The sequence below is a fragment of the Microtus pennsylvanicus genome, chromosome 12 (assembly GCF_037038515.1).
Source record: "Microtus pennsylvanicus isolate mMicPen1 chromosome 12, mMicPen1.hap1, whole genome shotgun sequence".
NCBI lineage: Eukaryota > Metazoa > Chordata > Mammalia > Rodentia > Cricetidae > Microtus > Microtus pennsylvanicus.
The window spans coordinates 92,095,170-92,116,443 of record NC_134590.1 but is presented as its reverse complement, the minus strand read 5'-3'; the positions used below and the strand labels follow the sequence as shown (position 1 = coordinate 92,116,443).

At 59.1% G+C, this 21,274-nt stretch overlaps 1 protein-coding gene across 9 annotated transcripts in view; it reads right to left on the bottom strand.

Annotated features, from left to right (window-relative positions):
* Ptprs (protein tyrosine phosphatase receptor type S) overlaps positions 1-14,154 on the bottom strand; it is a 59,721-nt gene extending 45,567 nt beyond the window's left edge. For all 9 annotated transcript variants that reach the window (XM_075942613.1, XM_075942615.1, XM_075942616.1 and 6 more), the window contains exon 1: positions 14,015-14,154. The gene's annotated coding sequence lies outside the window, so the exon portion shown is untranslated. The remainder of the gene's footprint in view (positions 1-14,014) is intronic.
* Positions 14,155-21,274: the final 7,120 nt, after the last annotated feature.

The following is a 21,274-nucleotide window of genomic DNA, read 5'->3' as shown; positions in this document are numbered from 1 at the left end:
CAGGCTTCTGGTCCCCTCACCCTGGGTTTCCCTGGAGTCTTAAGGGCTGTGAAGCGCGGACCCGGGGGCCAAAGCTCCCACCCAACTGCACGCCAGATTGGAAACAGATGCTGCTTCCCACACCCTCCGCACACAGACCTGGTGGAGGCTTGGGGTCCGCGCAAGGGACTCAGTGCTCTCACCCCTCCCCCATGTCCCAAAGAGCAGGCCAGGCGACCCACACACAACAGAAGGGCTCACCACGTACTGAAAGGCCCTACAATAATCACGGACACAGCAAGGCTGGAGGCCCCTGATACCCAGTTGGTGACCTATAGATGACAACCCGGAGCCTGATGCCTGTCCCGTCGGCCATATAGCAAGTGTGAGGCCGGCCTGTTCCCAAAATCAACAAAATGCCTGTCTGGCCGGGCTCAGGCATGCAAAGGCCCAGGCAACCCGCAGCATGCGCTAGGATGTCTACCTGCCCAAGCCCCTTGGGCTGTGCAGTGCAGATAGGGAGGAGCCTCTGGGCTGCCCAGCATACAGGGGACAGTATCCAAGGGCTAGAGGCTTGCTCCCAGTCAGCCTGGATTTTTTTTTCTTTTCTTCAAGCATATGGAACTGATATCCTGCCCCTTTCACCATGGTAACCACACTGGGCTGGGACACAGCCACCACCATGGGAGTCATGGAAATCTGGGCCAGGTGTCCTTCTGCACTGGGCAATACAATCTGTAGAACCCCAAGCACCTTGACACAGTGCTGACGGCACATACATCAACAGCTGGTCACAGGACCCACCTACATCAGAAGTGTCCTCAGATGGAGCAGCTGGGATCTGCCATTACCCCCACTCCCACCCCATCGGCACAGAGCAGGTCACCCAGGAAGCTCTCAGCAAAGAGCCACCTGGCTCCACTCCAGCCCGGGGTGTCTCTTGTAAAACAGTTTCTGCTAGTCTACTGTAGAGAGCCAGTCACATTAGAGACCAGGAGGTGACAGGGAATGGGGGGAATGATGTGGACAAATGAGGGGCTATGAGGCAATGGGATCCTTATGGAAAGGCAAGGGAGCAAAAGAACATTCCAACACTGCAGCTGTGCGAAGGCCCTGGGGCAGAGGACGCGGCTGTGCAAAGGCCTTGGGGTAGTACCGATCTTGCCACATGGCTGAAGCAAAAGGCAGGGAAGTAGAAGGCAGAAGCAGAAAAGCTCCGAGCAGGGCTCCGTGGGCTTTAACCCTGAGGGAGGTGGGAGCCACAGAGTTGTGGGCAGGAGGGATGAGACTAGAGTTTGAGTCAGGTGCCCAGGATGGAGGACACAGGCTGATCCAGGTACAGGCAGGGGAGGTGGATTCTGGGTAGAGAGTTTCCTAGGGACGGGTTTTAGGCTAGGAAAAGTCCAGTGCCAACATCCACGCCCCCTGAAGGTGAGCACTCAAGGGGTGTCCTTGAGCATCAACCCCAGTGGTTCCGGAACCTGCTGTCACCACATCCTCCATCACCACCAAGATGGAGCCACCCTTGGGGAACAGACATGGGGAAGGCTCGCGTCAGCGGCTCCTGCAGCTGGGATGTTGGGGGGAGTAATTTTTGTTTTTTCAAAATAACTTTTCTTCTAATTATGAAACAGTCCCGTGCAGGAAAAAAAAAAATCCGCAGACGTCCGCAGAAAAGGGGAAAATAAAAGTTACCCAGAATGCCACAGAGCCAGGGCAGAAACAGTGTGCTGGACTGCGACTATTCATTCAATCTTTCCTGGGAACACAAACTGAGGACCTGCTATGTGCAGGGCTGCTGGGGACGGGGTGGAGGTTGGGCCTGGAGCAGCCCCACCACAGGCAGGAGATGAGGCTCTGGAGTCGGGTAACACTGGGTCCCCTCGGCTGGGTGAAGTCACCAAGTGAGACCTAGAAACATCCCACAGGAGGAACAGCACTCCAAAGCCCCAGAGGCCAGCCACTTCCATCCAGGCCTGTCTGTGCTGGGTTACGTCCTATTAACTATGTGCCCCAGGCTGGTTCTGAACTTGCGGCAATACTCCGGCAATCCTCAGCTTTTTACAAGTATTGAGACGACAGATCTCAACCACATTGGGGTTTGCCCTCCTGAGACCACGTGCTGGCATGTGTCCCCGGGTATAGTAGAGGGCCCCATGATACACACGGCCAGGTTCACTATGGAGTTCCGGGACGTCTGATGATGGGGTGACCCATGTGACTCTGCTTCTGAATGGGGTCTGCAGGCAACACCGCTCCTTGTGGCTGGGCAGGACCCGACCCATCATCACCCAACACCACACCTGGGGCAGCGGCTTCCAAGGAACCGCTTGGTTGGTACGGCTTCCTCCTAGAATGTGTGACCTAGGGCAGGAGCATGTGCCAACAGGCTTGGGAGCCCATCCCGCCAATGCTCACAGCCTGCGGGCACAATTGCTGCTCGTCCGTCAGCAATTGTTACCTGCTAGGTCCGCCCACCCATGGGCGCCTTGGGTTTCTTTCCTTTGGGATAAATCCAAAAGGCTTTCAGGTTTGGTTAGGTGCAGTGACGCTGTTCCTCCCTGACTCCCTCCTCCCTCTCTGCTCCTTTTTCCTTCCTCTCTGCCATCCTCCTCCCTCTCTGCTCCTCCCTGCTTCCTCCCTCTCTGCTCCTCCCTGCTTCCCTCCTCCTCTGCTCTTCCCTGCCTTCCTCCTCCTTCTCTGCTCCTCCCTGCCTTCCTCCTCCTCCTCTGCTCCTCCCTGCCTTCCTCCTCCTCCTCTGCTCCTCCCTGCCTTCCTCCTCCTCCTCTGCTCCTCCCTGCCTTCCTCCTCCTCCTCTGCTCCTTCCTGCCTTCCTCCTCCTCTGCTCCTCTCTGCCTTCCTCCTCCTCCTCTGCTCCTCCCTGCCTTCCTCCTCCTCCTCTGCTCCTCTCTGCCTTCCTCCTCCTCCTTCTCTGCTCCTCCCTGCCTTCCTCCTCCTCCTCTGCTCCTTCCTGCCTTCCTCCTCCTCTGCTCCTCTCTGCCTTCCTCCTCCTCCTCTGCTCCTCTCTGCCTTCCTCCTCCTCCTCTGCTCCTCCCTGCCTTCCTCCTCCTCTGCTCCTCCCTGCTTCCTCCTCCTCTGCTCCTCCCTGCCTTCCTCCTCCTCCTCTGCTCCTCCCTGCCTTCCTCCTCCTCCTTCTCTGCTCCTCCCTACCTCCTTCCTCCTTCTCTGCTTCTCCCTCCTCCCTCTCTGCTCCTCTACATTCCTCCACCATGCCAGGACCTCTGCACAGCTGGTCCTCTGCCCCGGGGCCTCCTCAACACCCCACCTTTCATCACACATCCCTGGATTTTATTTCTTTCGTGTGGTTCAGGATTTTCAATGCTCTCGACTGTCGACCGTCCGACCTAGCTGTGCAGTTCGAGTTCCACCAGGCCCCTGCAGCTCCCACCACCCTCACTCTGGCCACAGGGTCACAACCCCCCCCCATTCACCAAGAAGTACAAGCCAAGAAGACAGAGCCGGTACGCGCACCACGTCACGCAGGTCACACCCACTCTTGGCACCGGGGGACCCGTGGGGTCGCCCAGACAGCCCCGTCACTTGGGGATCTTCTGACCGGTGTCACGTGGCTCCGCCATAAGCAGGTTCACATAAGGCGTCAACTGCATAGACCAGGGTGACAGACCTCAACCTCTCAAGGCTGGAAGGTACCTCACGCTTTAGCTTGGGTCCCCAGTGACCGGCGCCTGGGGCGGGGGAGGGACCCCGGAACACCCCCCCCCACGCAGCCCAGCTAGGAAGAGAGAGGGAACCACTTGCTGGGCTGGTGGCCCTGAGTCGCTACTGCGAACCGTCATCCCACGTGGGTGCTTGACTCTGTACAACCACAAAGGCAGAGACCCCAGTGTCTCTGGAGTCTTGAGCAAGCCTCTGCTACTCTCTGGCCACAGTTTCTCCCACAGGTGCAGGGCAGGGGAGCCGTGGCTATTTGGTGGCTGGGATTGAATTTTGAGCCTTCAAGGTCTGTGGAGATTGGAGAAACTGAGTCAGGAGTCGCAGACATCGCAGGAAATGTCCTCTGTGGAAAGGGAGGTAGGGCCGAGAACACCAGGACAAGACGACGTCCTGAGACGCGCCAGCTACTTGCAAAGCCCCCCCCCCCCCCCAGGCCAAAAGCCAATCAGAAAGAGGGCGGAACAAAGCCCAGGGGCAGTGCTGGGCGGGGCCAACAACAATCACGCTCCATCACGAGGAGCATTTGTGGAGTGCTTGCTGTACACCAGGCTCTAAGCTGAGGGCAACCTGCACGTCGAAGGCAGACTCCCTCGAGCCTGCTGATGCCTGTCTGCAGTGACCTAAGAACAACAAGGGATCCGCCAAGGCCAGCATCAGCCTCATCAGCCTGCAGGGGTGGGGTGGGCTCAGCTGCAGTTAGTCTAGAAGGGTTGTTTCTCTCTATATTCAGGGTCTCACCATGTAGCCCAGGATGTCCTGGAACTAACCCTGTAGCTCAGGGTGACCTCCAATACAGAGATCCTCCTGCTTCTGCCTTCTGGGAGCAGGGATTAAAGGCGAAGTACTGCTTTCAAGAAAAGCGAGAGAAATAAGCGCAAGGCGGGAGTTGGAGGACACCGTCGGGGTACGGGGGTGTCACACACACTGGGAGGAAGCACTCAGGACTCAGGGCAGGGTCACACACGCTGGGGGACGCACCCGGGGCTGGGGCAGGGTCACACACACGGGGGGACGCACCCGGGGCTGGGGCAGGGTCACACACGCTGGGGGGACGCACCCGGGGCTGGGGCAGGGTCACACACACGGGGGGACGCACCCGGGGCTGGGGCAGGGTCACACACGCTGGGGGGACGCACCCGGGGCTCGGGGAAGGGTCACACACACTGAGGGATGTACCCAGGGCTGGGGGGGGGGGCTGCTGAGCGTGGAAGGCACAAAGGACAAGCACATCATGTTTGAAGAGGCCTCCGTCAAGGTGGGAAAATGAGCGAGAGGGGTCAGGGTCCGATATCCACAGTGGCAGATGCCTTTCAGCCCAGCACTCGAGAGGCTTAGACAGGAGGATTGCCCGGAGTTGGAGACCAGCCTGGACTACAGGGCAAGGCCAAGAAAGAAAAGTCAAACCCTAAAATCAGACACCTCCATCCTCAGGAAAGCGACTCATCCCCTTCACCGTGGCCCCCAGTGCCTTGGGAGTCACATGATCAGAACCCTCAAGTCCAAGCTCCGGGGAAAACGGGGTGCTGCAGGGAAGCAGCGCAGCCGGTGGAGTGTCTGCCGGACAAGCACCCACTAAAGAAGCCAGGCGTGGTGACCCCAATGAGACCACACCTCAAGATACGAGGGGGTGGGGAGAGATGCGGTGACTGTAGTGATATTTTGTTTGTAACCTAACAAAGCTTGCCTGAAGATCAGAGTGCAGAACTAAGCGCCTAGTTAGCCATGTCAGGCAGTGGTGGCACACACCTTTACTCCCAGCACTGGGGAGGTGGAGACAGGAGTGATATGGCTGGGTGGAGAGAGGAATATAAGGCAGAAGGAGACAGGAGCTCACTGCAGGATGAGGATCCAGCCTGAGGTTTCGTACAGACAGGGTCGCCCCTTTGGTCTGAGCATTGGTAGAGGTAAGCATTCTCTCGCGGCTTTCACCCCCTAGTATCTGACTCCAGGTTTTCATTATGAATACCAGTTAGAACTCGTGCTACAGCGACTACACTATGATATTAAAAAAATTACAGAAAATGATTGCCAGGCGTGGTGGCCACACCTCCAATCCCAGGGTGGGAGGCTGAGGCAGGCAGATCTCTGTGAGTTCTGGGCCAGCCTGGGCCTTAAAAAAACCCAACAACAACAACAACAACACTACTACATAAAACTGACAAAGAACCCAAACCACCAAGGTGTGGAAAAACTGAGGCTGAGTACAGCTGGGGACACAGACCCTTGGGGTGGGAGACATTGAATGCAGAGCCCAGTTTCTCTGGAGCACCCTGGGACTGAAGATGGGGGCGGGGTCCCTGGGATCCAAGGATGGGATGTAGGTCTGGGGGGCTGAGGATCGGGGTTGGGGGCCCCTAGGGTCTGAGCATGGGGGTTGGGGGTCCTTGGGGGTCCAAGGACAGGGTGGGGGCCCTAGGGGACTGAGGATCGGGCCCTGGGTCCCGAGGATGGAGGTTGGGGGGCCTTGAGGGCTGAGGACGGGGTTGGGGGGGCTCTGGGTTCCCAGGACGGGGGTTGGCGGGTCCTGGGTGACTGTGGATGGAGGGGTCCCTTGATCCTCTGAGGTCCAAGGGAGTGTTGGACTCTGGGGGCTGAATGGGGGCCCCTGGGTTCTGAGGACACAGTTGAGGGGTCCTGGGGTGCTGAGGATGGAGGTTGGGAGCCTGGGTCCGAGGACAGGGTTGAGGGGTCCTGGGGGACTAGGATAGGGGTTGGGGGCCTTGAGGGCTGAGGACGGGGTTGGGGGAGGCTCTGGGTTCCCAGGACGGGGGTTGGCGGGTCCTGGGTGGCTGAGGATGGGGAGGTCCCTTGATCCTCTGAGGTCTGGATGGGGGTTCGGGGGCCTGGGTCCGAGAACAGGGGTTGGAGGATCCTGGAGGGGCTGAGGATCGGGGTTGGGAGGCTCTGGGTTCCGAGAACAGGGGTGGGGGTCCCTGGGTCCTGAGGGTTGGGGAGCCCTGAGGGCTGAGGACGGGGTTGAGGGCCCTGGGCCGGTAGTGAAATCATATATTCAGCAGAATCTCAAACAAAAGCCCCAGGCCTGCCCGTCTCTTCGGGCTCTACGGTGCTGAGCTGAGCGATGAATTACCCACAATGCCCGGCCAAGCGCAAGTGGCTCTTGGCCCGGATCCTAAACCAATTCCTACTTGTCCGTGTGTAATTTCCTCCCCTCCCCCTCCGCCCTCAGCAGCGGGGACACAGAGGGAGGCGTGGGGGGCAGAAGGAACCCCGAGCAGAGGCAGGGGCCGCCTGCTGAGGGGCCTGCCAGCGGGGCCAGCTGGCACCGGCCTGGCGCTGCGGACCGGGAGGCAGGGTGGGCGAGCCAGGCGGGACTGGAACCTAGCAGGTGCTGGCAGTCCCGGGAGAGGGAGGAGGCGGGGTGTGTGTGTGTGTGTCTGTGTGCTGAGCCGTCTTTGGTCAGCACCTTGCAACCCAGAGCTTCCCACCCAGTCTGTCTGTCCCAGGTGCTGTTCTGAGTACATGCTGAGTGCTGGACCAAGTACTGCCTTTGCCTGGCGACCCTCGCACCACAGTCCACTCTCCCCTAGGCCCAGAGCCCTCCCTGGCTCCCACCTCCCTTCATGAGCCCCACTGGTGCCACTTAGAGGACTTTGCTCAACGCGGGCTTTGTGTCCTTGCTGTGTGGTCTCAGACAGTGGCTTGGCCTCTCTGGGCAACGGGACCGTCATTCCAGAACAATCCAGCCTTCTCTGCCTCTAGAGGAGACTTGACAGGTTTCTGTGGCCTTCCAGCTGACCTCCTTCCCCTCTCCCACCCTCACCACTGCAGTCAGCTCCCCCAGGCCCTGTGTGGTTCTCAGGCCCTTCTCTGCCATGTCTGGAGTTTCTGTACGTCACCGACTTGGGGAGACATTCTGCACCCGTGAGAGGACGTGTTTACACCCAGCCCCAAACTCACAACCCTAAAGATGATTTTATGAAAGATTAATTTTATTTTTTCTGTGTCTGTGCACGTGCATGCAGTGCCTGCGGAGGCCGGAAGGGGGCGTCGGGTTGGTGGCCCTGGCCGGACCCAGGCGGGCAGGAGGGAACCCAGGCCTTAGAGCCAACCACCGCTAACTTCCCAGCACAGAGAGGTCTCCACAGCACTGGTCCTCCCGCCCTTGCCAGCTGGACCCCGCTGGTGGCCAAGTTCTCGGCCACACGTGGTCCCGTGGGTGCCCAGCTTCCTCAGACCTGGGGGGCGGGATCCCCACCGCATCTATTTCTGCAGCCGCAGGACAGCGCGTCACATCCGTGGGCAGCGCCGGAACTTGGGATGCGGCTATTTCTGGAGACAGAGGTGAGAAGCAGGGGCGGAAGGAGAAGCTGAGGCCGGGACTGCCAGGGCCAAAGAGGGATCAGGACAGAGTCACAACTACTGTCCCTGTCCCACAGGGCAGTCCTGTGCAGAGGGTTCCTACTGTGTGCAGGCTGCGGGGCCTGATGTGTCCTGGGGCAGAGGATGTGCAAAGGCCTCAGGGCGGGTGGAGCCAGTGCTGGAGGAGGGAGGGGCAGTGGAAGGGAGAAGAGAAGGGAGGAAAGGAGCAAAGGGAAGGGAGGAGGGAAAGAAAGGAAGAAGGAAGGGAAGGTGGGAAAGGAGGAGGGAGGGAAGGGAGGGAGAGGAGAGGTGGGGAGGAAGGGCTGGCAGGGCCCTGGCTTTAGGGAGGACATAGCCTTTGATCTGGGGGAAAGTGGGAGCCATGGAGGGTGGTGGGCAGAGGAAGGAGGGGGCTGATTAGAGGGGTAAGGGGTGAGAGCCGGGAAGGGTGAGGGCCTTCACAGGGCCTGGGGACACTGGAAATTGCTTTTTCCCTCACAATGGCCAGGCCACAAGCAACTGGCAGGCCCAGAGGCCTGATGCAGGGTGGTGGGTGCCGGGGAACAGGGAGGGGTCCCCAAGAGCTTCCGTGCCAAGAGTGGGTCAGCCTGACCCTGACTGGATCGATTCAGGTGGGGACTGTGCTCTGAGCACCCAACAGGAAGCCTGGGAGGCAGCGCCAGTACTGCCAGGCTCAGTTCGCCATCACTCATTGCAAGAGAACCGTTCCCAGAGAGCACTTGACTTAGCCCCTGCGAATCCCGGCTTTTCGGGGTGATCCTTCCTACCCGCAAAGCCCACGAAGCCTCGTGGCTCAAAAGCAGCTGCGCGGGCACCTGCCATCCACCTGCCCCCTTCCCGCACTTTTCCAGGGAACGCAGACTCTGCAGGGGACACCCGAGGCCATGCCAGGCCCTACCGGGTCACCGAGCTGGGGCCCCAGAGCCAGCCACCCGCGGCCTCTGGCTCCTTCGGCGCCGCCGACAGTTTATCTCTTTCTACTCCGTAAACAAATGTCAGGGAAAATAAATAGTTTTTAACAGGCTCATTAATTGAGTTCGGGAAGAAGGCCCCTCCCCCAGGCTACAGTGGGGAGCTGATGGGAAGGGAGGACGCAGGGGAGGACTGGAGGGGGAGAGCATCCCCCCCCCCCATGCTGCCTGATGCCTCAGGGGAAACTGAGGCCTGAGAGGAGGGCCTGGCACTTGAACCTGGGACCTCTGGCTGTCAGGTGACTCCCCACCTGAACCCGGAGCTCACTGATTGGCTGGGGGTGGGTCACAGGGTCACGCTACACTAAGCTCTCCTAAAAGGAGACACAGCTATGCCCTTGCACTCGTCCTCGGCCATGTGGGAGCCGTGGGAACCCCAGCTGCTGTCCGGAGAGACACTCAGCAACAGTCCCAAGACCACACAACCCCCAGGGAACAAGAGCAAACACGAAGCTCCTGATGGGGTCTGGGTTCAGGTCTGCCTTCTCCGCCCACGAGCTGCGTGACAACCGGAAGGTCGCTGACCCTCTCTGTGACCTCACTCAGCAGCCAGCGGTTCCCTGATGTGAGTAGGCACAACCCATTGCCAGCTGGTGAAACTGAGGCACTGCATGGCTCTCGGAGTGTGTGGTGCTGGGGAATGGGTACCCTCGCAAGATCTTGCTTTCTTTCGGCTCCTCCAGGTTTTCCGGAACCCAGACACCTGGGATGGGAGCACAGGTGAGGCCCGTGAGGCGGGAGCTGAGCAGCCCGTGGCCCAGGATGACCTTGAACTCGGGACCCTGCTGCCTCCATCTCCTGAGTGCTGCAGTGGTTGCAGGCCTATAAGAAGTTGCTCTTTTCGAGGTTTCTGCCTCAGTTCCCTCTTTTTTGACCGGTGGGTAGTGCTCTAGTGCTGAGCCCACATGGGCCTTTCCTCAGACCCAACGTCCCTGCTCAACCCTGGAGAATTCTGGGAAACCGGCTGAGTGTTTCCTCTTTCAAATTTTTAAAAATTGTTTATTTTCTCTTTTGTGCGAGGCACGTGGCAAGCCACGTGACGAGCCACGCAGGGTGCTCGGTGGGATAGAGGACAACTGGGAATGGGTCCTGGGGTTGGGACGCAAACTCAGGCCTGCGGGCTTGGTAGCAAGTGCTAGCCGTAGCCCAGGCTAGCCCCAGCCTCTGAACAGTCAAGGATAACCTTGAGCCCGAGCATCCCACCTGTGGGACCCCTCCAGGGGGATCCCCCCACAGAAGTGGGGTGGCCTGGTTAGGCAGCCAGCGGCAGGAACGCCCCAGTTTGCAGCACTGAGTCATCCGGCTCAAGGGGCCAGGGAGGAGGCAGGGGGGTGCCAGGAATCACCGCTGAGCACCCACTGTATACATTCGCAGCAACACACAACACAGAGAGGTGGAGCCCCCGCCCCAGGCCACACAGCCTCTGAGCAGCAGAGGTGGGATTTGAACCTTGGTCCCCGTCCTTTCTCTAACTCGCAAGTGCGGCAACTGTGCCGCCGAGGCTACCACTCTGGCTGTGTGGCCCCCACGGAGGCGACACGGCCCACAGCGCACAAGGACACGGGGTCGCGGTTCCCTACTGGGCGCCTGGGACAGACATGGGCACAGCGGGACATAGAAAGACCTAGAAACCCAGCCGGGCTGCACAGCATGAACACCAGGCACACTGAGGTCCCCCCGGAAGGCACAGGGGGTCGTGGGCCAACAGGAGGGGGACATCCGACTCATGGGGGGGGGGGCAAGCCCGGGCTGGCTCTCAGCTAGGGTGGACATGGCGTCAATCCCTGGTCAGTGCCCCGCAGCAGCTCCGCGGGTGGGGGGGGCAGCGCAGAAAGAAGGGAGGAACAAAATTAGGTGAGGGGAAGCTGAGGACACGAGGATCCGCGACACCTCGCGGGACGCCCCAGGCCTTTGCCCAGGCTGGCCACCCAGACACTCCTCCATTTGTATCCTTTAAAAGAATTTAATTATCCGGGTTTTTTTTTCATACAGGAAAAAAAGGGGGGGAGCGGGGAAAGCCAGAGATCAAGATGGGGCAACCCCGACTTCACTGGAGCGCTGTGCAGCCTCAGGCTCAGACACCCTCTCTGGTCAGCCTTGGCAAACAGCAGTTTCTAATCCCTAAGGTCAAGTGCCCCTGGTGGGTGACAGCACCGGAAAAACCCGTCCTCCCCTGCCAGCAGCCCCTTCCCCCGGGCAGGCAACTCCCCCTCTGATTTTAGGGGAGACTCAGCTTTCATCCCTGCGGCCTGGCCTCGATGGGTGCGGTAACTGTGTGGCTGTCCGACCCCCCCCTCCCCTGCCACGCAAGGGCTGGGCCACCGTCTGCCACAGAGGACAGAGGAAGGGCGACCGGCCTCCTCTTCCCGGGACTTCTAAGGTTCTGGGATGTCAGGTGCGCCTGGAACGCAGGACTAGAGGGGGCTAGACCCGAGCACGGGGATGCACAACAAACGGGAAACAGTCAGACTTAGGTGCACATCCACCCTCACTTGCGACCCCTAGGCTGAGGGCTCCCCACAGGAGCTCGGGACACCCCCAAAAAGAAACCACAGCCACGAAACGGTCTGCAGACCCAACCAGACCCCAAGTCCAGGGCGGCAGACGCGGCTCTCCATGTGCCCCCAACCCGGCGGGTTTATAAATATCCGGCTTTATTCTAAGGCGTCTCCTCCGGCTCGCCCGCACTCCGAACTCTCTTGACGCCCCCTCTTTCCCCCCACGCGGCGGCTGAGACACAATTTCAGGGAACAGGTGAGCGCAGGGCCACGGGGCATTCTGCGAGCCGAGGCTGCCATAACCACTTCACAGCCCAGCCATCTTCCTGGCCACCATGGAGGGGCCACCAGGACAAGGCCATGCGACAGGGCCACCCGGCAGGTGGGACACTGAAGCCACAGGTCTGCAGACACAGCAGAGTGAGAGTAGAGACAGCAGGGGAAACCGATTCACCAAGAGGGACTCGGCTGCCTTTGAGTCCACGAGGAACGCCGAGACACCCCGTCTTCCTAGGGTGGTGGAGAAAAGAGCCCCGGAGGCCCCGAATCGGGTCAAGTCTGCGCGAGTCACAGGCCACTCTGCACCCTGGTGCAGACCGGGGGACCAAGGGGGGCTGTGGGGCGAGCGGTCTCCTCTGTACCTTTCTTCCCACAGAGCCCCTCAACTCACAGGGACCCCGACAGCCTTGCCCTGCCGGCCACGCCCAGCGGGCGTCGCTGTCGGCTGCGGTCGCCTGGGGGACCCGCACCCGCCACAGTCACTCGCCCTGGGGACACCGATGTCACCTCTCGGCGGGACGACGGCTGCGGCGCTCGCAGGCGGCCAGGGCTCCCGCCGCGGTTTATCCGCCCTGAGCCCAATTAGGAGAAGGTTCGAGGCGGTCTCGGTGGCGGTGGCTGCTTCCCCCGGGCACTGGGGGTGGGGGAGCCGTCCCCAAGAAGAAATGCGATGTCATGGTGAGGGTGTGTCCCCCTCATCCTCCCTGGGGCTCCGGAGGGCACAGGACGGGACTTTGTGGGTCTCTCTGGAGGAGGTGGCAGTGATGGGCAGGGAGGCGGGGAGCCGGCCTGGCGGGGATATGGTCTGGGACCCGAGTGTCCCCCCACAGTCCCGAGCTCGGGACTCTACGGTTGGCCTGGCGAGAAGCCGCCCCCACCCCAGCTGCCCGCCTGCCACCGCCAAGAAATCAGCTGGCAGAAGGCAGGAGCGGGGACAGAGGCAGCTGGAGATTGACAGGGGGAGGGACACAAAGAAAGGAGAAAGGACGGGGCAGGGGGAGGGGAGCCTATGCAAATGGAGTACCGACTCCCGGCCTCTAATGAGGGAAGGAGCCGAGGAGGAGGGTCCCAGGCTAGCCCAGACAAAGCAGACCGCCCGTTCTCCGCACCCAGGAGGGGGACACAGAAGCCAGGACCCAGAATCCCGGTGGAGAAAGATGGGTACAGAGCTGTATCCCCCCAGTCTAATACCCTCGGGGTCCCCCTCGTTCTGAAGCACAGTCTTCGTGTCCCCAAGTGCCCGTTCTGGATTGGGACACCTCAGAGAGGTCTCCCCCGGAGCATCAAGGACGCTTTTTGTTGAGGGGGGCCCCTCCTGGCTCGGACCGGAGAAATGAAGCCGGGGTGAGGAAATCCCAGGCAGGCCGGGAGACACCCCAGAGAAGTGACCGTTAGGGGGTTCACTGGAAGAAGGGATGAGGTGGGGTGACAGGGAAGGTGGGCGCTCACACCTGCTGAAGGCTTTCGGGGACATCTGGAGGCAGATCCAAGTGCAGGGAAAGGGGGTAACGGAACAGGGTTTTGGGGGTGTGGCAATCAAAAGGATCCTAGTTTGTAGTGGTACCGGGATTTGGGGGCGAGGAGGTTCCACAAAGAGCGGGGAACTTGGCCTCGACCCAGCGCGCGCTGCAACCCGGGGTCCCCGCGCTCGGACCCCCTTTCCACCTGCGCCCCAGGCCCCGCCCCCGGTGACGTCACCACCCTCAGACAGCCGGGGGGCTCCCGGGGTGTATGGGGGGGGGGGCCCGGGGCCGCAGGCTGCCTCTCCGGGAATACCCACGGGGCCCCGCACCGCGAAGACGGGAGGATGCGGAACCCTAATCCCGAGCCTGGAGGAGATCGCGGGGGCCCCGGGGCCGCGGAAGGGTGGGGCTGAAGCCCCAGGTGTGCTGAGGTGCCTGGCCCGGTCCTAGCTCCCGACGGCGACACCGCGCACCGCGTCCCTGCCCGGCTGGTGCAGTCGGAGACCCTGGGCACCCGCCAAGTCGCCCGCGCGTCCCCGTCCCTCCTGGCCTCCATCCCTCCCGGTCCTCATCCCTCCCGGGTCCCATCTCTTTCGGTCCTCCTCTCCCTCCATCTCTATTCCTCCCGGTCCCCCATCCCCTCTCCATCTTGCAGAATCCGATCGGGGCTGCAGCCCGGACCCCCTCGGAGCACAAAGGCCGAGAAGCCTGAGAGCACAAAGCCGGCGCCGCCCGCCCTGCCCCCGTGTCCCTCGTGCACCCCTGAACGCCCCATGCACCCCGGTACCTGCGGGATCCGCATGCTGCTCCCGGCACCGGGTCGGCCCGGGCTCCGGCGGCTCAGCGTGCGCGCGCGGCCCGAGCTGCCTGGCGGGCGGGGCGAAAACCCACTGCGGCTCGCGCGCCCCCAGCCGGTGACGTCACCCTTCCGCCGCCGCGGCCGCGGGGCTGGCCGTGTGAGAAACTGCGCGTGCGCGCCGAGAAAGGCCCAGCAAGAGGCGCGACTCGGTCACGTGCTGTGGGAGCCTTTAGAGGGCCGCGGGAGCACGTGGGGCGCGCGACACGTGGGCCAGGCCTGCCTCCTCTCGCTTCCCTTCAAATTCAAGGTGTGGGGTAGCCCAGGCTAGCTTCGAACTCAGTGTGGCTGAGGACGACTCTATGATCCTCCTGCCTCTGCCTCCCCCTCTGCTTCCTTTAGCCAAAATATCCTTTTTTTTTTTTTTTAAATCTTTCCTATCAAAGCGAAGCTTGCTGGCTTAAGAGGCGGAGGCAGGAGAATGTCAAGTTTCTGGACCGCCTGGGCTAACAGTGAGTTAGAGATCAGCTTGGGAAAAGCCTAGAGACCCTGACATGAGATGAAAGGGGTTCTCAAAACGGCTCAGTACATAGAGGTGTTTGCTGCCAAGCTTGAGAACCCGAGTTCGATCCCCGAGGTCCTATAGAGGAAGGCGGAACCCGACTCTTATGGTCTTCACATGCGTGAGCACACACGTACCAGGAGCTACTAGACATGCCCAAAAATAAAAACAGCAAGAGACCGAAGAAAACCTTAAAGAGTTATCACGAGCGTGGGGATGCTGGTCTGTCAGACCGCGGCAGGAGGATTGCTGCAAGTACGAGTCCAGCCTGGGGTACACATTGAGACAGGCAGCAAAACAATTTTATTTTACAATTTGGGTTTTTTTTTTCTATTCAGAATTTATTCATTCGGGCCAGAGCTGGAGCCATGAGCAAGGAGCCTGGTGATGGGGCAGAAGGACTGGCTTGTAAATAGGGAAGAGCGCCATGAATAATTGACAAGGCGCCTAAATTAAGAACAGGGCTTCCCAGGCCGGCACCGAGGCCAGGTTTGCGGAGCCGGCTTTGTCCTCTTGCCTGACAGAGGTGACCCTGACTGGCCTGCCTGGTCCACACGCCAAGCACTTGGCGAGACTGGCAGCACACAGTAGGTGCCGGGGCTTTACAGTCTTCAGTGGCCCTTGGCATGGTTGCCTGTGCACAGTAGGTCTCCGTGGCAATGTCCGGCGTGGTTTGCTGCACACAGTAGGGGCCCAGCTTTGCAGGTGTTTGATTTCACACAGAAGGCACACACACTATGAAGCTGGGGGCTAGCAGGGCTGGCCGTCCATCAGGGAGGGAACCAGGCCTCATCCTGTCTGTCCGAGCTGAGTAACCGCTTCTGCCCCCGGGTCCTGGTGAGCAGCGAAGGGGAACGTGTAAACTGTGTGGATCTGAGCGTCTGGAAACTTCCGGCGGCCATTCATCCACCCACACAGCCGCACTGTGTTCAATGCAATGGACGGGGAAGTAACAAACAGGACAATCGGCCTGCAGCTGACAGGGAGCAAACAGGTCGCAATACATCAGCTCAAAGCAGGTTATCTGTGCAGCCCTGGCCGCCATGCTGTGTGGCTCCAGCCACAGCGCCTCTTCCCCCCTCCCCCCGTGCTTCTCCCACGCAGGCTCCAGCCTGCCCCAGGACCCTCGCACATACTGTGCGCTCAGTCTAGCGTGCTGCTCCTCTGGCTGCCCAGAGCAGACCCTCACCACTACCTCCCCACCCCCCACCTCCCCACCCGGTTCCTGACAGATTGTTCCCAATTTTGTGCTGAAGTGGCCATGAATTTCATAGGAATGATGTCATCAGGACCCGTTGATTGGTTTTCCGTGAGTCTCCCTATTCTGGCTGTGCACCTTAATGTCCTGTCTGGGCGGGTCTCCTAGTGGGTGACTTAGGGCTATAGGAAGGAAGAGAAGCAGCCTGGCAATAATCTCAGGGGTGGAGCCCCACTTAGAATCCCCCCAGTTTGGGGGCTGGGGGTGTGGCTCATGTAACAAGAAGGGTCAACACTCAACTTTGCCTTTGTGAGCTTTGTGGCCTCCAGGCCCCTGAGGGCTGAGCAGCTGCCATGACTGAGCAGACCAAAAGATACCAGTCTTCTCTAGAGGGGGTTGGTCTCTTGTCTGGTGGTCTCTGGGCTTCTGTCCAGCCTGGCACATGGGGAGGGGGGCGGCGTGACTCACTGTTGGGTGAACAGTTCCTTCGCTAGGGAACATTCCTTCCCTCCTGTGCTCGTGGGGCGGGAGGGACTCTTCCCCAGATGCCCACCCTCATCTTGCCAACTTCCAGAACCTGGTAATTATTTTCTGTGTGTGTGTTTTTGTTGAGATTCCAGGGAAGCACCCAGTGTCCACAGACAGGATTCTTTTAGCCAAGTGGGGATCCTGTGACTGAAGCCCCGCCCTGCGTGTCCTGAGCTCTGTCCCCAGCACCTTGGTGGCACGGACCTGTCACCCGGGAGGCAGAGGCAGGGGAGTCAGGGGTCAAGGTCAGCCTTGGCTGTAGAGGGAACTTAAGTGCAACCTGAAGTACAGAGAGAGAGACTTTGTCTCTAAAAGCACCAGGAGGGCTGTGGGAGGAGCTCAGGCTCTAGCCTGGGCAAAGGACCTGAGTCCCATCCCTGGACAGACACTCCAGCCCATGTCTACCAACACAATGTGAAGTGTCTGCCTTCATGGAAGGCTCGGGACCGGGCCAAGAAGGCCAGTCCATGAGCAAGGGTTGCCCAGAAAATGCGGCCCCGTTCCCTTTATTACAGCTAGAGAAACAGACTTCAGGGGAAGCTAGGCTCTGGGGAAAGTTTCGGTTTTGTTTGATTTTTGAGAGAATCACTAGCCTGGGTTGACCTCAAATTTCCCATCCTTCTGTATCTCCCTCCTGAATGCCGCCACAAACGGGTCCAGACTAGCAATGCTGTCGCCACTGAGGCCCCTGTGATGTTAGAAAAAAGCCAGGGGCCAGGACGCAGCTGTGAAGAGGCTCCAGGGACAGGAACAAGGAAGGCAGAGCAAAGGCCCGTGTGCTGCGGGAACCTAGAGCAGAGGCAGGCGGGAGCAGGCGGTCAGGACCTGGTGGGCTGCAGGGTGGTGGAAGCCTTGTGTGTGTGTGTGGGGGGGGGGGGGGATCAGCGGGTGTGTTCACCGGCGCCCCCTGGTGGCGACTGCAGGAGCCTGGCCCTGAAGGAGCTGCCTGGAATCCAGGGTTGTTCCACTCTGGTCCCGCACCGATCTGGCTGTGGTTGGTGCTCTGTGCAACAGAACAGGCACAGAGAGGCCGAACACCAGCCTGGCATGAGACAGAACAGCCAGGAGTGAAAACCCGTTTTCTGTGCGCGGGATGGACTTGAGACAAGCCGGGGCGGACAGCAGGGGCTGGGTCTCGAAATGGGGTCCCTGGTATCAAAGGCTCCTGAAAAGAAGCCACTAGGGGGAGCCCCCCACGGGACTTCCAGGATTGGTGCCTGGCTCTCTCTGCGGAATGGCCTTGGCGGGGTGGGACCTCGCAAAGACATATTTTAAATATTTATTTCTCTGGCAAGATGGAACCAGGGCCCTTGTCTTGGCTAAACCCGGGACCCTGGCACACACACACAGCTTCCGCTCCCCCTCACTGTCCCCTGGTCGGTCCTCCTGTGGTTCACTATGATCCTGCTGGTCTCCAGGTCACCACAGGCACAATCTTAGACACCCCTTAGGACACAAAGATCTGATGAGGGGCAATCAACCATTGGTTGCTGGGACAGATGTGCTAAGGGCCTGGGGATGGAGAAGGTGGGTTTTCTCTACAGAGCACGGGTGAGGGGCCCTAGGTGGGGAGCCAGGGCATGACACACAGGACACACACACACACTGGTGGGGAGGGAGGAGGTGACACTCCCCATGGTCAGGTAGGGAGTGGCACACACCCGCGGGAACAGGGCTGACATCCTCCACAGTGGGGAGGTAGGGGTGTCACCCCCCCAGGCCTCCATTGCTGAATTATCTTGGACATGATCAGCTGCCGACCAGCGGGGCTCTCCACTCTCCTGCTAGTATAACTGAGACCGTCTCCATTTCCGCCCCAGTCAGCATGTGTCGGCCTCGTGCCCTCAGATACAGACTTGAGAGTCAAGTGACAGCGGAAGAGCTAAAAAGAAAATTATTTTTAAATCGTTTTTTCTCGGGAGGATAAAGGGACAGGCCATTCCAACACAGCAGAGGCCGGGGAGTGCCCGGGTGTAAAAACACTCACACTTCCGGTCCCCACAGCTGCAGCAGCACTGGGTCCTCCAAGGCCACAAGTGATTGCTGTAAGTTCTGAGGCTCAGTGCCAGCTCTGGAGGCCAGGGAGACCTGTGTTTTCAGGGTCACGCAGGGGTCATGCTCAGCCCCTCCCTGAGTTGTCTTGCTTTTTCTTTCAATTTTACTTTTTTATTGTTGTTTAGAAGAAAGTTGGATTCCATTTGTGGCTTACAAAGAGAGTTCTGGAAGAAGCAGGGGTAACATTCCCCCCACACACACACACACAAAGCTATCCGTGGCTGTGTTAGGATTCTGAGGAGGGGAGAGGTGGCTCAGAGGGTAGACTGCTAGCTCACGATAGAGGAGGTCCTGGGTTCTGTTCCCAGCACCGCGGGAATCGGGCATGGTGATGCTCACCTATCCTGGAGGATCAGGAGTCCAAGGCTAGCCTTGGCTATATAGTAAACTCAGGGGCAGCCTGGGATACCTGAGACCATGTCTCATTAAGAAACAATAAATACTCTGAGCATCAGTCTCAAATGAAAAGAGGTGCTACAGTGGTGTCTCCTCGTTGGTTCCTCAGGAGAGTTTGGTTGTTGATTAATGATGTCCGCCACAGCACCAGATTGAGACATGGTCTGCATGCTACACGCGTGTGCTACCAGGATCAAGGAGCAGTTTCTGTTCAAAGAGACCACTCTGCAGCCTCCAAGGAAGGTGTTGGGAGGGTTGTCAGCTGCTCTTATCTGAACAAGTAGAGGTGGCACCTGCCAGGCTGTCTTCGTACCATGTGCCCCTGGGGCAAGCTGCCTCCTGTCCCTGACCCTCGGTTGTCATTGGAGGCTGCTCTCTCGTTCTTCAGCCTACAGGCCCACTAAGAGAGTACAGGGCAACTTGGCCAGCCTGGGGTTACCGGTGGCCTGGCTGCCACTTGGCTGCTCCAGGCTCCTGTGCAGAGCCCAAATCAATTCATTTGCAGCTTCAGTCCTAGGCCGGTGGCAGCTCTGCCTTGGAGACCCCAGAGCTCATCAGCCACGTCACACACCTGCGTTCTAACCTCCGTGCCCCATCCACACTTGGTGACAGTGAGCGTCGAGATGGAGGCTGCTGGGAGGGTTTGGCTTGAACCTTTCCTGGACCACTGTCCACACACCTGGCCTGGCCTGGCCCTGCCTGTGTCTGGTCCCCTCCATAAGTTTTATGTCTGCAGGTGGCTGGGGCAGCACTGGCCATTTTAGCAGTTGGCAGGGACCCCGGTGAGACAGAGGGAGAAGGGACATTGCAAGCAAGTCACTCAGCAGGGTACAGAGTGGACTTGCCTAGTTGTCATCTTGAGACTCTGTAGCCCAAGCTACAGAGCGAGTTCCAGAACAGCCAGGACAACACAGAGAAACCCTGCGTCGGAAAACAAAGACAAACAAAGTGAACATATTGAAGGACACAGGTGACAGGAGCTAGGTAAGAAGGAGCAGAACGTGGCAGGGTAAACAGCGCACAGCTTGGTGTCACTGTGACAATAGCCCTGGGGATGGATGCTGCGTGGCTGGTACCCCGTGAGTTCCGCAGAATTCACAACAGCCAAGAAGTGTGATTAAATCTCTTTTTAAGATTTTGAGCCGGGCGATGGTGGCGCACGCCTTTAATCCCAGCACTTGGGAGGCAGAGGCAGGCGGATCTCTGTGAGTTCGAGACCAGCCTGGTCTACAAGAGCTAGTTCCAGGACAGGCTCCAAAGCCACAGAAAAACCCTGTCTTGAAAAACCAAAAAAAAATTTTTTTTGATCTGCTTGACATTCTGCAAACCCGTCCTTCTCTGTGCACACAAAGTGGACGCGGTGAGCAGACTGGGAAACTCCATTCTTTGTGCCCAGCGGGTTTCTTCAGCTCCTGGCACCAGCCCCAGTGGGCACCTGCAATCTCCTAGCTGGTGACCTCACTCCTTCCTCTCTTACTCCCTCCCCTGCCTCCAGGGACCAGCCTCGGAGCAGGTGATGCAACCTGGGGAAACTGAGTCCCTGATGTCAGGGGTCCTCCCACCACAGCAAGCCTGGGAGGGAGGAGTGGGGGGGGCAACACACACCCTCCTGGAACTGTGCACTCAGGGGATGGCGGGGAGGTATCTCCTGTTTCCTAATCAGTCTCTCGGAGGAACCAGTTGCCAGACACTCAGGGAAGTCCCAGGTGGGGCAGGAGTGGCCGCTCCTCAGTGCCCCACCCCCAGCTCCTAAATTAAGACCTATGAAAGCAGACTTACAGTTTTTTCTTTTTTTTCTTTCAAGACCGGGTTTTGCGGTACTTTTAGAGCCTGCCCTGGAACTAGCTCTTGTAGACCAGGCTGGCCTCCAACTCTGCCTCGTGAGTGCTGGGATTAAAGGTGTGTGCCACCACTGCCCAGCAGAATTTTTTTTACTTATTTATTTTATGTCTATTGATATGAAAGTGTCAGAACCCCTGGATCTTGGAGTTACAGACAGTTGTGAGACACCATGGGTTGCTGGGAATTGAACCCAGGTCCTCTGGAAGAGCAGCCAGTACTCTTAACCTCTGAGCCATCTCTCCAGCCTCTAAAAAGATTTTTAAATCTTTTTAAATTTTCGAGCTGGGCAGTGGTAGTGCATGCCTTTAATCCCAGCATTTGAGAGGCAGAGGCAGAAGGATCTCTGTGAGTTTGAGGCCAGCCTGGGCTACAAGAGCTAGTTCCAGGACAGGCTCCAAAGCTACAGAGAAACCTTGTCTCGAAAAACAAAACAAAAACAAATAAAAAAACTTTTTAAATTTTCTTTAAATCTTCAAAAGCAAACAGTTCAGCAGAGTAATTGGGGCCTCCATGAGAACCTAACCTGGTGTCTCCCTCCCAGACGCTGGGGGCAGTAACAAGAAGAAGGTGGACAGACAAATCGATGTCACCACACAAGAATCTGTACACAACACAGCCTTACGACCCAGGGTGCTTCTCAGGAGGGATGCCTGGAACCCCAGTGTCCAGA